Source organism: Anabrus simplex, chromosome 2 (genome assembly GCF_040414725.1).
Source record: "Anabrus simplex isolate iqAnaSimp1 chromosome 2, ASM4041472v1, whole genome shotgun sequence".
Classification (NCBI taxonomy): domain Eukaryota; kingdom Metazoa; phylum Arthropoda; class Insecta; order Orthoptera; family Tettigoniidae; genus Anabrus; species Anabrus simplex.
In genome coordinates, this window is record NC_090266.1 from 1,157,232,278 (window position 1) to 1,157,246,378 (window position 14,101).

Sequence of the window (14,101 nt, forward strand, 5' to 3'; positions counted from 1 at the left end):
GTAACCAGTGAGTAAGCGTCTAGTAAACAAGTCGTGTTAACAGCACATGTAACCACAGGCAGCTAAACTAAATTACCACATTTATGCCACACACATTACAATTTGCAGAACAACGGTTTTCTTAACCCCACACCGTTGTATCAAAAGTTATTTAATGAAGACACGAAACATTCGTTACTCATCAGTTGCACTTGTTTTCATGTTTCTTTCTTACAAGGAGATCAGGACCACAAGATGTATAATTCTGTAAGTTTTCTTGGGCTAACAAATTTAACCCCGACAATTACGCCATACGACTTTTTGACGTGTCTTGCGAATGAACGCCATCTAGCGCGGTTTTCCTCATTTGCCTATATCAAATTCAGACTTTTTATTGTAGTCACTTCTTACAACGAAAGTGTTCAATATCAAATGGTAATGTAGATATGCTGGCTGAAACAATTCTTTTATTTTTTCAGTCGTTCCATTTCCTTGTAAATTAAAATGATGGAATTCAATAAATCTTGCAGTTGGTGAAAACTATTTCTAGTGCATAACGCCTACCGAAACGTAACCTTAAATAATAGGCTTTGAGTGGCACGTCTTCGAAACGTGCGGTGTAACTATAAAGCGATATTTATAGACGTGTTTACTGTCAGCGTTAAAGTGGCGTGCACTGAGTCCAAGCAAGCGAAGCACCACTTCATTAACCTAATACAACATTCTAATTAATTTTAAATGTCCTTCGAATTGAAGTAGTGATTGCTATTTTATCTTATTTGAACGGACAGATTTCCTCTCGACAGTGAGTAAAATCGCTGCTTCAGTTGGCCCGCAAAGCATTCCTATACTTTTACGGTTTTCGGAGACGTCGAGGTGTCGGAATTTATTCCCGCAGGAGTTCTTTTACGTAAATCTACCGAGACGAGGCTGACGTATTTGAGCACCTTCAAATACCATCGGACTGAGCAAGGATCGAACCTGCCAAGTTGGGGGTCAGAAGGCCAGCGCCTCAACCGTCTGAGCCGCTCAGCCCGGCACAAATCATTCCTTACAGTATGTGTCTCTGTTATTCGTACAGGCTTCAATTTCTTATCAAGTCACGTATATTCACACTAACGATTGAAAAAGTGACATTAAACGTACATTACGGGTAAAAACATGGTTTGTCAATGACAATTCGTTAGTGAAAACCATACTTATTTACTTACAGGCAAGAAGATTTGACATTAATGTGCCGGCATCGACAAACGGGTGTATCAGTTGTATTCGTACACATGGGCAGGATGATGCCCACCGTTTGGTTGCGATGCACGGAAAAGTCTCAGTGACGGCATACGACTTGTCAAGTGGGATAGTCTCCTTCCTAGTGTATCTGTGGTTGACATCGGTAGGAGTGCGGATTTAAGTACGGAGCTCAAGAACATTATACTTAGACTGGGCACTTAAAGGACTTTAATTACGAAAGATTGAACAGCTGGTCAATAGAACACATTCTGCTGTGGAATATGTGGTCGATACATTTAAATACAAATGTACTATTAAGAACACGCGAAGGAAACCCAAGAAGAAAGTGTTTAACTGAAATGAAAGAACGGCTTGTTGTTCGGCTTATAAAGTCAGATTCCAAATTAAGTGCATCAGTATTGAGACAACTCACGGAGGAACGAACTGGAAAGAAGATCAGCAACTCCACCATCCGTCGGATCCTGTATCGGCATGGGAACTAAGGAAGAATCCCTCGGAAAAGGCCATATGTAAGTATAAGAAACAGACGGCTTATACTGACATTCGCTAAAGAGCATATAAATAAGGAGAAAGAATTCTGGAAAGGTGTTATCTGGTCTGATGAGACAAAAATACCTTTCTTGGGTCAGATAGCATCCACAGAATATGGAGAAAAATTGGTACGGACAATTATGGGGTCAATACACTCCCATCCATAAAATACGGTGGTGGGTCTGTAATGTTTTGGGGCTGTAAGTCAGCCAGAGATGTGCGTAACATATATTTCATCGACAGAATAAAGAATAGGGAGGGTTATAATGCAATCCCGTGGGCAAACGTGAAGCAGAGTGCCGAAAATATGGGGATGCCACCTGTTTATATATCCCAGCATAATAATGAACCAAAACACACTGCTGATATTAAAAAGACATGGTTGATCTGGAACATTCCTAAGCAGCTTAGAACACCTTCCCAGTCTCCGGATTAAAATCCCATCGAACATCTTTGGGCTACGTTGAAGAGGAACCTCCGTAGGCTATGCGTACGAAGTAGGAACTTAAAAGTGTGATTCTTCAGGAATGGCAGAAAATCAGCCCCGAGATGTGCAAGAAATTAGTGTATTCTATGCGGCGACGATATCAGACAATTAAGAAGTCTTGGGGACATTCCACTAGATACTAACATGTTCCAGGAACCTTTTATTTGTTTGTTTATTTCAAGTGTTCAGTTTGCTTGTACGAATAGGAATGATACAAGATTATGGGCGCGCTTTTCTTTATTAGAAGCTGTATGTTTGGTTAACATGATTGCAGACAGATACAGTAGATATATGTTTTCTGAAGGCTTTGTTGAATGGATATTGAGTGAATAAAATCCTTTTCAGTTTATAATTTTCTGGCAGTGCGTTGAAATACTAAAGCAAACAGCCCGTACGAATAGAATAGGTACATACTGTATACTCAGTATACGCGCTACATTTCGTACTGAAGCATGTGCCATCTAGCTGTGCTGCAGTTCCTTCGTCCATCACTATTTTTACTATTTTGCTTTAAGTCGCACCGACACAGATAGGTCTTACGGCGACGATGGGATAGGAACGGCCTAGGAATGGGAAGGAAGCGGCCGTGGCCTTAATTAAGGTACAGCCCCAGCATTTGCCTGCTATGAGAATGGTAAACCACGGTGAACCATCTTCAGTGCTGCCGACAGTGGGGGTTTGAACCCACTATCTCCCGGATGCAAGCTCACAGCTGCGCGCCCCTAACCGCACGGCGATCTGGGTTTCAATGACGCTAAGTCAGCACTGAGCACAACAGTATGTTGCTGCTACAGCGAAATAGAAATAACATATCAATAGTCGAATATACAAAATTAAGAGTAATATACACTACAGTTTATAACTGATTTCCTTAGATTTCAACTGCGCATTAGATTGCCAGATTGGTTTTATAACTTGTATTTTGATCACATTTCTTTACTGTTAACTTAAAAACATTACATAATTAGCCTATGCTTTGTGAATGCTATTTTAGAAAGAGCTCTTATTTTCAAATTTGATACCTGAATCCAGAGCTTCACCTGTCTACAGGGTCACTGCACACCACTGAAGTAAAGGTAGTTAAGAGGCATTTTGAGGTCTATTAGACAAGTTACCTTATACAGTGAGTCGAAGTGAAACTCATACACCACTGTAACTAGTATGTGTTTATGAAAAGGAATGTGGACAAGAATTTATGTTCGCATTTTATGTGTGGAACAAAAAAGGTATGTCTTGAATTATTATTATTATTATTATTATTATTATTATTATTATTATTATTATTATTATGTCCGACTCATTGGCTGAATGGTCAGCGTACTGGCCTTCGGTTCAGAGGGTCCCGGGTTCGATTCCCGGCCGGGTCGGGGATTTTAACCTTCATTGGTTAATTCCAATAGCCCGGGGGCTGGATGTTTGTGTTGTCCCCAACATCCCTGCAACTCACACACCACACATAACACTATCCTCCACCACAATAACACGCAGTTACCTACACATGGCAGATGTCGCCCACCCTCATCGGAGGGTCTGCCTTACAAGGGCTGCACTCGGCTAGAAATAGCCACACGAAATTATTATTATTATTATTATTATTATTATTATTATTATTATTATTATTATTGCTATTTGCTTTACGTCGCGCCGACACAGATAGGTCTTATGGCGACGATGGGATAGGAAAGGCCTAGGAATTGGAAGGAAGCGGCCGTGGCCTTAATTAAGGTACAGCCCCGGCATTTGCCTGGTGTGAAAATGGGAAACCACGGAAAACCATCTTCAGGGCTGCCGACTGTGGGGCTCGAACCCACTATCTCCCGATTACTGGATACTGACCGCACTTAAGCGACTGCAGCTATCGAACTGGGTGTCTTGAATTATTAAGCCACCACAGGTTAGTTAGCGTATACCTTAACTTAGCAAGATATAACAGATTCTTTGTGTATATGTTGCTGAGGCACGTCAAAATGAAACTCATACACTCCTACATGGGCAGATAAGAGGGCAGTACAAAGGCCGTATGTTTGTGTTTCGACACCACATTCAGTTTGTTGTGGAGAGTTGTGAAGTACAGACAAGTTCCGGTGCTATCATAGAGCGTCAAATACGACAATCTTCGAAAGAAGAGAACCGATGATTTTTCACCATAAGAGAGGAAAATCACTCCGAGAAATTTGTAAACAGGAGCCATGCAACTGTACAGTGCGATATAAATAGATATAAAAGTACACGCAGCATTGAAAATAAAGACAAATTGAGTAGGAGGAAAATTTTCAACCCCAGGGAGGAACGTTGGATAGTAAGACAAGTGAAGAAAAATCCAGCGATTAGTGCTCCGAAACTGGCTGTGATGGCTGAGGAACATACGAATAAGAGAGCACATCCAGAAACTATTCGATTTATCCTACGGAAAAGTAACACACATGGACGAACAGCTAGGAAAAAAATTAATGGAAGAAAAGGTTGAGCTTCGTTAAGGAGTATAAAGAAGAAGATTTTGACTTTTGGAAGAACGTTATTTTTTCAGACGAAAGCAAATACAATCTCTTGGATCAGATGGAAAGGTTAATGTCTAGAGGAAACCAAATGAGGAGATGAAATCTAGCAATCTGCGTCCAAGTGTCAAAAAATATGGAGGTAGTATAACTGTCTGGGGGTGTTTGTCAGGTAGTGGACCAGGAGAGTTGACTTTTATTGATGGGACCATGGATCAGCATATGTATCTAAATACTCAGTGAAAGAACTTTTACGATCTAGTGCTCAAAAGCTTGAAATACTTGATCGATTTAAGCATTACCAAGATAACGACCCGAAGCTCATTAAGTACGGATGTGGCTGCATTATAACTGCCCAAAAGTTCTCGAGACACCTCCGCAGTCACCAGACTTAAATGTGATAGAAAATTCATGGCATTACTTGGAAGTAGCGATAAGAAAACACCAGATTTCGAACAAAGATGATCTGAAAATTGCTTTAAGTGAAGAATGGAAGAAATAGATCCATCTTATTGTGAAAAGTTGGTAGAATCTATGCCTAACCTTTTAAGAGCTGTGAAAATTGTTAAAGAGTATCCCATAAAGTATTAACTGTTAAAAACATTGTGTTATTAGAGGTCGCTCAGGAACTACTTGAAGGTAAAAAAATGAAATGGCGTATGGCTTTTAGTGCCGGGAGTGTCCGAGGACAAGTTCGGCTCGCCAGATGCAGGTCTTTTCATTTGACTGCCATAGGCGACCTGCGTGTCGTGATGAGGATGAAATGATGATGAAGACGACACATACACCCAGCCCCAGTGCCAGTGAAATTTACCAATTAAGGTTAAAATTCCGGACCCTGCCGGAATCGAACCCGGGACCCCTGTGACCAAAGGCCAGCACGCTAACCATTTAGCCATGGAACCGGACCACTTGAAGGTGTATGAGTGTTATTTTGACCTGTTTCGTGCATGTTTAAGAACAATGTATCAATTTTCTTTGTAAGTATAAGAAATAGGAGTTTATTTACTTTGTACCTTAATAGAGAAATGCGTATTTGTTAAACCACATCTAAGATTGAAATAAAGTAATTGTTATATTTTTTGTTAAATCCAAATAAAAACGATTTCCTCTACTGTATGAGTTTCATTTTGACTCACTGTAGGTTCAAAAATAAGGTACAGTGTCATTTAAGCTGCAGCATTAAAATTTGAGAGAACATTAAAAAATAGATTTGTCTAACACTGTGCTTTTCAAACTAGGTGTCGCCTTAATGTTTATGGGGGTGTCGCAGACTATGTGACGATGGTAGTCACATGGCAAAGTGTTTCGTTTGCGGAGAAAGACTGTCAAATGCAAGGCGCCGTATAAACTGGTTCATCATTTTCATACTAAACACAGCCACTTAAAAGACAAATCTCTGAATTACTTCAAGGAAGTGTTTAAAAAATAAAACGAAACACTGTTGGGTTTCAGTAGCGTAGCCAGGATCGGCCAATGGGGGGGGGTTACAGTTACAAAATTAAGATATAACATAATGAAAGTGCTTGTGCTTGTGCGTGTCTGGTACGCGCATGCATGACTGTCATAAGGATACTGATACAAGAGTGAATTACTGTATGTGATATTCAGATTGCAATACACTACAAAATTCTTACTTTAAAATACAGAACAAGAACAATATGATCGAGGTCAGCAGTTTTATCTCAAACGGTATGTTCAGTTTACAATCTAAAATCTAATTTTCGAGGCTTCCTAGAAAATAAATTTAACACATCTGTTGGTTTTACAACTGTGTCTCTGTGAATGTTCAAGGGAGCCAACCCGTTGAGTCGACTTTCACTTGTGGTATTTCTGAGGTAGGTTTTAAGGTGTCTTAATGTTGAAAATGATCTCTCACTGGCTGCAGTGGTGACAGGTAGGGTGGCAAACACTCTCAACAAGCAGTAGATTGCAGGGAGTTTATCTTGATCACATAAAAGAAGTTTATTGTTTACTGTCAGTTTCTATTTATTTTATTTTTGTGAAAGTTCAATGGGGGGGTTCTAACCCCCAGTAACCCCCCCCTGGCTACGCCCCTGTTGGGTTTACTATAAGGCCTCTACACACGGTCCAATCTGCTGGGCCCGATCTGCAGTAGGCTGGCTCGCTCTGGCCTGGAAACGCGTGATCATGGCTCCTTCATTTTCTAAATTTCAAAAAATAGGAATTGCATTGACTTTGTTATCATTGAAGTCGATACGAAAGAGAAAATATTTGGCTAAAAGGTGGTTATTACAGAGAAAGAAATGGTCATACAAATATCATGAAAGAACTAGAATCATTCGATTTTAGAAATTTTCTGCGAATGGATATCGACACTTTCAATGATCTGCTCTACCTGGTGGCGCCTTTAATAAAGAAACAAGACACTATAATGGGGGAAAGTGTGAGTGTTCAAGAGCGATTAATCGTGACTCTAAGATTTGTAGCTACTTGAGCAGGTTACAAAGATTTGCAATTTAGTGCAGCCGTGTCACCACAGCTTTTGCCCGGCTCCATAGCTAAATGGTTAACGTGCTGGCCTTTCGTCACAGGGGTTCGATTCGCGGCAGGGACTGGAATTTTAACCATCATTGGTTAATTTCCCTGGCACGGGGGCTGGGTGTATGTGTTGTGTTCATCATCATTTCATCCTCATCACGACGCAGGTCGCCCACGGGTGTCAAATCAAAAGACCTGCACCTGGCGAGCCGAACCCTTCCTGGGATCTCCCGGCACTAAAAGCCATACGCCATTACATTTGATTTTACCACAACTTTTGTCTAAAATCGAAGGTACTCCTTCCACCCCGTCAACATCCATGCATATCAAACACTGTTTATTTCCCGTGGACCCGCTTCATCCAGTCACCGCAGGCTACAGGAGTGCCTCCGGCGTCAATCTCAGACACTACAGCCCTGCAGTCCATGAAGTATAGCCTACTTGCCTTTGCAGTATGTACCCCTGGCTAGAGGGCAGTACCGGTAATGATCGGTCATTGAGTGTTAAAAGCTCAGAATGGTATACACTAAAAATTGTTTATATATTCCGTTATGGTAAGCCGCATCACATACGAGTTTTAAGTTGAGGTAGTGGCTCCAGTTAAGAATTACTGGTAAATCCAACATGCCGAATGTAAGTTGAACTTTGAAGCTCGAAATATTCTTTAGCAAATGCAAACAAAAGATCATTCATGCAATCAAGGGTTAAGACTTTATTTCCTACGGTAATTTAATATTTCCTAGCCCTGAATATGAAGCTGAAATAAGAAGATTCCTTTGGGTGACCATACAGATTGGTAAACAAATTAAGGATTTACCTGGAAACACTGAAGATTCATTGAGAAACAAGTTTGGAAACAACACTGCTATGGCAACAAGAAGCCGACAAATCAACTGATTCAAGTGCATTTTCTCTAATTGTATTAGACACGTTTGCAAAATTACTGACTGGTTTGATAGAAGGCAGATTGGGTTTAGGAAAGGTTATTCCACTGAAGCTCAACTTGCAGGATTCCAGCAAGATATAGCAGATATTTTAGATTCAGGAGGTCAAATGGACTGCATCGCTATTGACCTATCCAAGGCGTTTGATAGGGTAGATCATGGGAGATTACTGACGAAAATGAGGGCAGTTGGGCTAGACAGAAGAGTAGTTAAATGGGTGGCTACGTTTCCAGAAATTAGGACTCAGAGAATTAGAGTAGGTGAAGCGTTATCTGATCCTGTAATGATTAAGAGGGGGGTCGCGTAGGGCAGTATTATTGGATCTCTATGTTTTCTTATATGTAACTTATATAAACTAGCAGTTACCCGCAGCTTCGCTCGCGTGGACTTCGTAATTTGATAAAAGTAATCGTTTCTCGATACTGTACTAAGACATTATCTGAAAATTCCTTAAGTATAAAACGTCACCGAAAAATTGAGTTTCATTTACCCCAGAAACTCTTTGTAAACCACGTTTGTGGTACCGTATTACCTTTTGGGACTAAGATGACCATGCGACATAGAACTGCACATGTGAGAAACAGTTTTCACTCTTTATTTTTTAAGGAGATTCAAAATTGACAATCTCAACGTCTGTAACAGCTTCAGTTTTTGAGATATAAGCATCCTCATAAAAGAATTCAACCCCTTTATCAGTCCTTCCCCCACCCCCACCCCACCTAAGTGGATTTTCCGAAAAAAAATGTGTTTATTTTTAAACGAGATTCAAAATACCAATTTTCACTTATGTAACATCTTTAGTTTTTAGTCATAAATATCCTCATACATATAATTCAACTAATTTTTCAATGCTTTCGCCCCCTTAAATGGATTTTTCGAAAACAAAAGACGACATTGTTTATATTATTTTTAAAAGAGATCCCAAAAACCAGTTTTCAAGTCCGTAACCGTCAGTTTTTGATATATAAGTATCCCTATAAAAAGAATTCAATTCTTTCACTTCCTTTCACACAAAAAAAATCGTGTTTCTTCATTTTTAAAGGAGATTCCAAATACCAATTTTCACATCTGTAACATCTTTAGTTTTGGAAATATAAGTATTTTCATAAAAGGTATTCAATTTCTTTTTCAGCTTTCTTTCACCCCTTTAATGGGATTTTCCAAAAACAAAAAAATACATGTTTTTTGTTTTTAAAGAAGATCCCAAATACCAATTTTTCCGTCCGTAAACTTTTAAGTTTTTGAGATATAGATATACTCATTTAAGCAATTCACTCCCCTTTTCACCCCCTTACTAATGGAATAACCAAAAGTCCTCCCTTAGTGGGCACCTACACTCTAATATAAATGTATCCCTAAAATTTCATTTCTGTATGTCCAGTAGTTTTGGCTCGGCAATGATGAGTCAGTCAGGACATGTTATTTTATATATATAAGATGATGTGAGCAAAGATTTGGAATCACAGATAACAATATTTGTGGATGATGTTATACCATATGGAGCAGTAAATGAGTTGCAGGATTGTGAGCAACTGCAGTGGGACTTCATATAATGAGATGAATGTAAATGGGATGAGAAGTCAAGTTGTAAGTTTCATCAAGAGGGAAAGTTCTCTCAGTTTTAATTTTTGTGTTGATGGGGTGACAGTATCTCATGGGGAACAATGTAAGTACCTAGGTGTTAATAAAAGGAATTAGCTTCATTGGGGTAACCATATTAATGAGGTAGTTAAGAAAGGTTACAGATCTCTTCACATGGTCATGGGAGCATTTAGGATGTAAAGAAGATGGCGTATAAGTCTCTGGTAACACCGCAGTTAGAGTATGGCTCCAGTGAATAGGACCCTCACCAGGACTACTTGATATGAGAATTGGAAAAAATTCAAAGGTAAGCAGTACGATTTGTTCTCGGCGATTTCTGACAAAGGAGTAGTTTTACTAAAACGTTGCAAACTATGGACTGGGAAGACTTGGGAATAAGGAGACAAGATGCTAGACTATGTGGTATGTTTTGAGCTGTCAGTGGTGAGTTGGCGTGGATTGACATAAGTAGAAGAATAAGCTTGAGTGGAACTCTTAAAAGTAGGAAAGATCTTGATATAAAGTTGGAATTCAAGAGGACAGATTGGGGCAAATATTCGTTTATAGGGCGAGGAGTAAGGGACTGGAATAAATTATCAAGGGATGTGTTCAGTAAATTTCCAAGTTCATTGAAAATATTTAAGAAAAAGCTAAGTAAAGAATTATAAATACATGTAAATATGAGGTAAACAATTGATAGAGAATCTGCCACCTGGGCAACAGCCCTAAATGTAAATCACTGATGACTGATTGGTCTACTTCTGTTTTAGATACGTTCATTTATGAAGCAAGAATTGTTGAATGGTATTTGTGCGCCTTTGAAATTCCTCTTAGTACAAGAGAAAAATATATTTTCAGAGTTTTAAGGAATATGCATGGATGGTTGTCCTTTAAAGACAGGGGCTGCAGAAGGTTTTCCTTTATTGGCCAAAGAGCAACATCAGAAAATAGTTACTACACCAAGAAGTTTCATTACAAAAAATGTTGGTGAAGATTTGAAGGCAGTTCTAGGCAAAGTGGTACAACTGGTAAATTTGATTAAAAGTAGACCTTTTATAAACCATGCATATTTGTGCATATATATGCCACAAAATTGGAGCAAAACACCACAAACATTTTCTCCATATTTAGGTGCAGTGTTTGTCTACAAGGTGACTGTTAAACTGTGTTTATGAGCTCAGGGATGCAATGCTACAGACATTTCAGCACGAAAATGAAAGTTTGTAGATCTGCTTACAAATGAACAATAGTGCACAAAATTAGCCTTTCTCTCTGATATACAGTATATGACCTTTTGAAAAAGAACAAAAATAATTCCAGTATGCAAGGGAAGGATGAGAAAATTTTAACAGCAACAGAGGGAATTTCTGCCTTAAGATACAAGTTAGTAATTTGCACCTGGAAAATGAAAGAGAGCAGTTACTGTATGAAAGGTTTCAAATACATCTCAATGTGATTTGAAGGGGGAAAAAAATGAAAGATTTAATTCAGACCTATCTGATATTACAAGGAACCTACAGAGTGCAAGGTCGCAAGTGCAATGTCTAGACAGGACCATTGGAAAGAATCAAAACCTTCTGTGGAATATATTTGGTTCACGTCACTAGATGTTCACAAAATACTCAAAACCGACCTTCAATTTGCACCAAGAACAGTGAAAGTAAAATGGCATGCCAAAGTGATCACACAAAAATTTGTAACAGAAAGGTTAAAGGAGAACTGTTTGGGAGTTGTTAAGTGTTCAGGACGATTGGCTATGTATCTACTTTTAACACTCTTGGCTAATTGATTTGCAACTTCAACATTCTAGTATTCTATGCTACATGTCACATTGTAGCTAACTCAGGATCCACTTCTCTTTACAGCAATGTATATCATCAAATCTTTTTACTACTCTTGTCACACTTAGAAAAGAAAAAAGGAAGGATTCTTCTACAGACTGTATTTTCTATTGTACATTGCTTTCAAAGAATATCTCAAGCAGTTCACTTATGTCAAATTAACCACATCTATTTCAGGGATGTTGAACATACAAAGTGAGAAAGAGGATATATTCAAGTCAAAAGACCATACTGGACCAATATCTGAAAATATAAAGAAAAAATATGGTAATTTTATTTCACTTTCCTCTGAGCTGTTTCCATCAATGAAAGTATCTACCTGTTCCAGCTTTGTGTCACCAATCTGACATTCAGTTCTCTTAAGTTTCTTACCTACTGACACCACCTTATTCTCGGAAAGACTAATTTTCATATCATGCTCATTGCACCTATTTTCAAGTTCCAAGATATTACCCCACAGGCTTTCAGCACAATTTGTCATTAAGACCAAGTCTTCGGCATAGGCCAAACTGCTTATTTTTTCCCCCGCTAATTGAATCCCTGCCTGCCACTTTATACCTTTCAGAAGATGATCCATGAAAACTATGAACAACAAAAGTGAAAAATTGCAGCCTTGTCTAACCTCCCGTAAATACCTTGAATCAAGAACTCACTCCACCATTAATTCTCATTGCAGCCTTTGACTGCTTTTAATAATCTAACCTTAATCCCATAATCCCACAGTACAGCTAACACCGTTTCCCTCAGTACCGGTACCCTGTCATATACCTTCTCTATATCTACGAAATATAAACACAATTGTCTATTCCTCTTATAGCATTTTTCAGTTACTTTGCACATATTGAAAATCTGATCCCAACTTCCCCTCTTGGGTCTGAAACTATACTGGTTTTCATCCAACTTGCTCTCAACCACAGATCGCACCCTCCCTTCCAAAACGCCAGTGAACACTTTGCCTGGTATACTGATCAATGAAATACCTAGATAGTTGTTGCAATCCTTCCTGTTCCCTTGTTTATATATAGGAGCAATTACTGCTTTCATTCAATCAGAAGATACTATCTTAACATTCCATGCTAATCTGATTACTTCGTGAAACCATTTCATTCCTGCCTTCCCAATGTACTTCACCTTTTCATGTCAAATTTAATATATTCCTGATGCTTTATGACAGTGGAGTTTTCCAGTTCCTCAAGCACAATTTCACCAACATCATTGTCCTCCTTGAGCTCTGCTGTTCATGACGTCACCAGAAAGATTTCCTTTTAGATCAAGATTTTCAAAATATTTCTTCCATCTGTCCAGTGATTCCCTGGGACCTATTATGAAATCACCTGATTTATCCAAAACACTATTCTTTTCTTCTTTCCCTCCCTTTCTAAGGTTCTTTATTACTACCCAGAAAAGTTCCCCTGCTGCATGACCTAGCCTTTCCAGGTTATTACCAAAATCTTCCCATTTCTTCTTCTGGATTCAACAATTATTTGTTTCCCCTCTGTTTCTTTCATCTGCGTACAAATCCCTGTCTGCATCAGTCCTTGTTGCAGGCCATTTCTGATATACCTTCATTTTAAATTTACAAGCTGCCCTCACTTCATCATTCCACCAAGATGTTCACTTTTCCCCACCTTTACACACAGTTGTTCCCACACATTCAATTGCTGTTTCTACTAGAGCATCCCATTCTCTTTATATATCCTGAAACTGCTTACTGTCTACCGTTTGGACCTTTTTGCTAATTATATCCTGTACTTCTAATTGTCTCATCCTGGAGATTTTCTACCCTTATTTGCCTGCAGACAGATTTCACTTCCCTACAGATACTTAGCTCACTACAGAGCAGATCGAGGTCTGTATCATCAAAAATATCCCTTGAATACCCACACATTCCTAACATATTTCCTGAATTATAAGTCAGTTATGATATAGTCTATTATGGAACTGTTGCTTCGACCCTCTCATTTGTAGCAGTGAATAGCTGTGTGCTTGAAGAATATATTCGTAATTGCTAATCCCGTACTAGCACAGAAGTCCAGTAAATGTTTCCCCATTCCTATTAGCTTCCATATCTTCCCCACATTTACCCATCACCTTTTCATATCTTTCAGTTCTATTTCCAACTCTTGCATTGAAATCGCTCATTAACACTCTCCTTTCCTTGCTCTTGACCCTGACCATGCTTCATAAAACTTGTCAACTTCATCTTCAACCTCACATGATTAATGCATTGAGAATTCTCATCCTAATTCCTCCAACAGCTAAATATACCCACATCATTCACATGCCTAACAGAAACTGTACTGCGTGCAATAGCATTCCTGATGAACAGTCCTACTCTACACTATGCCCTTGCCTTCTTAACATCTGTAAAGAACACTTTAAAGTCTCCTATCTCTTCCTTGTTATCTCCCCTTACCCGAATATCTAACTCCTAACACATCTAGACGCATCGTCTTTGCTGACTCAGCTAGTCCTACTTTCTTTCTTCCATAA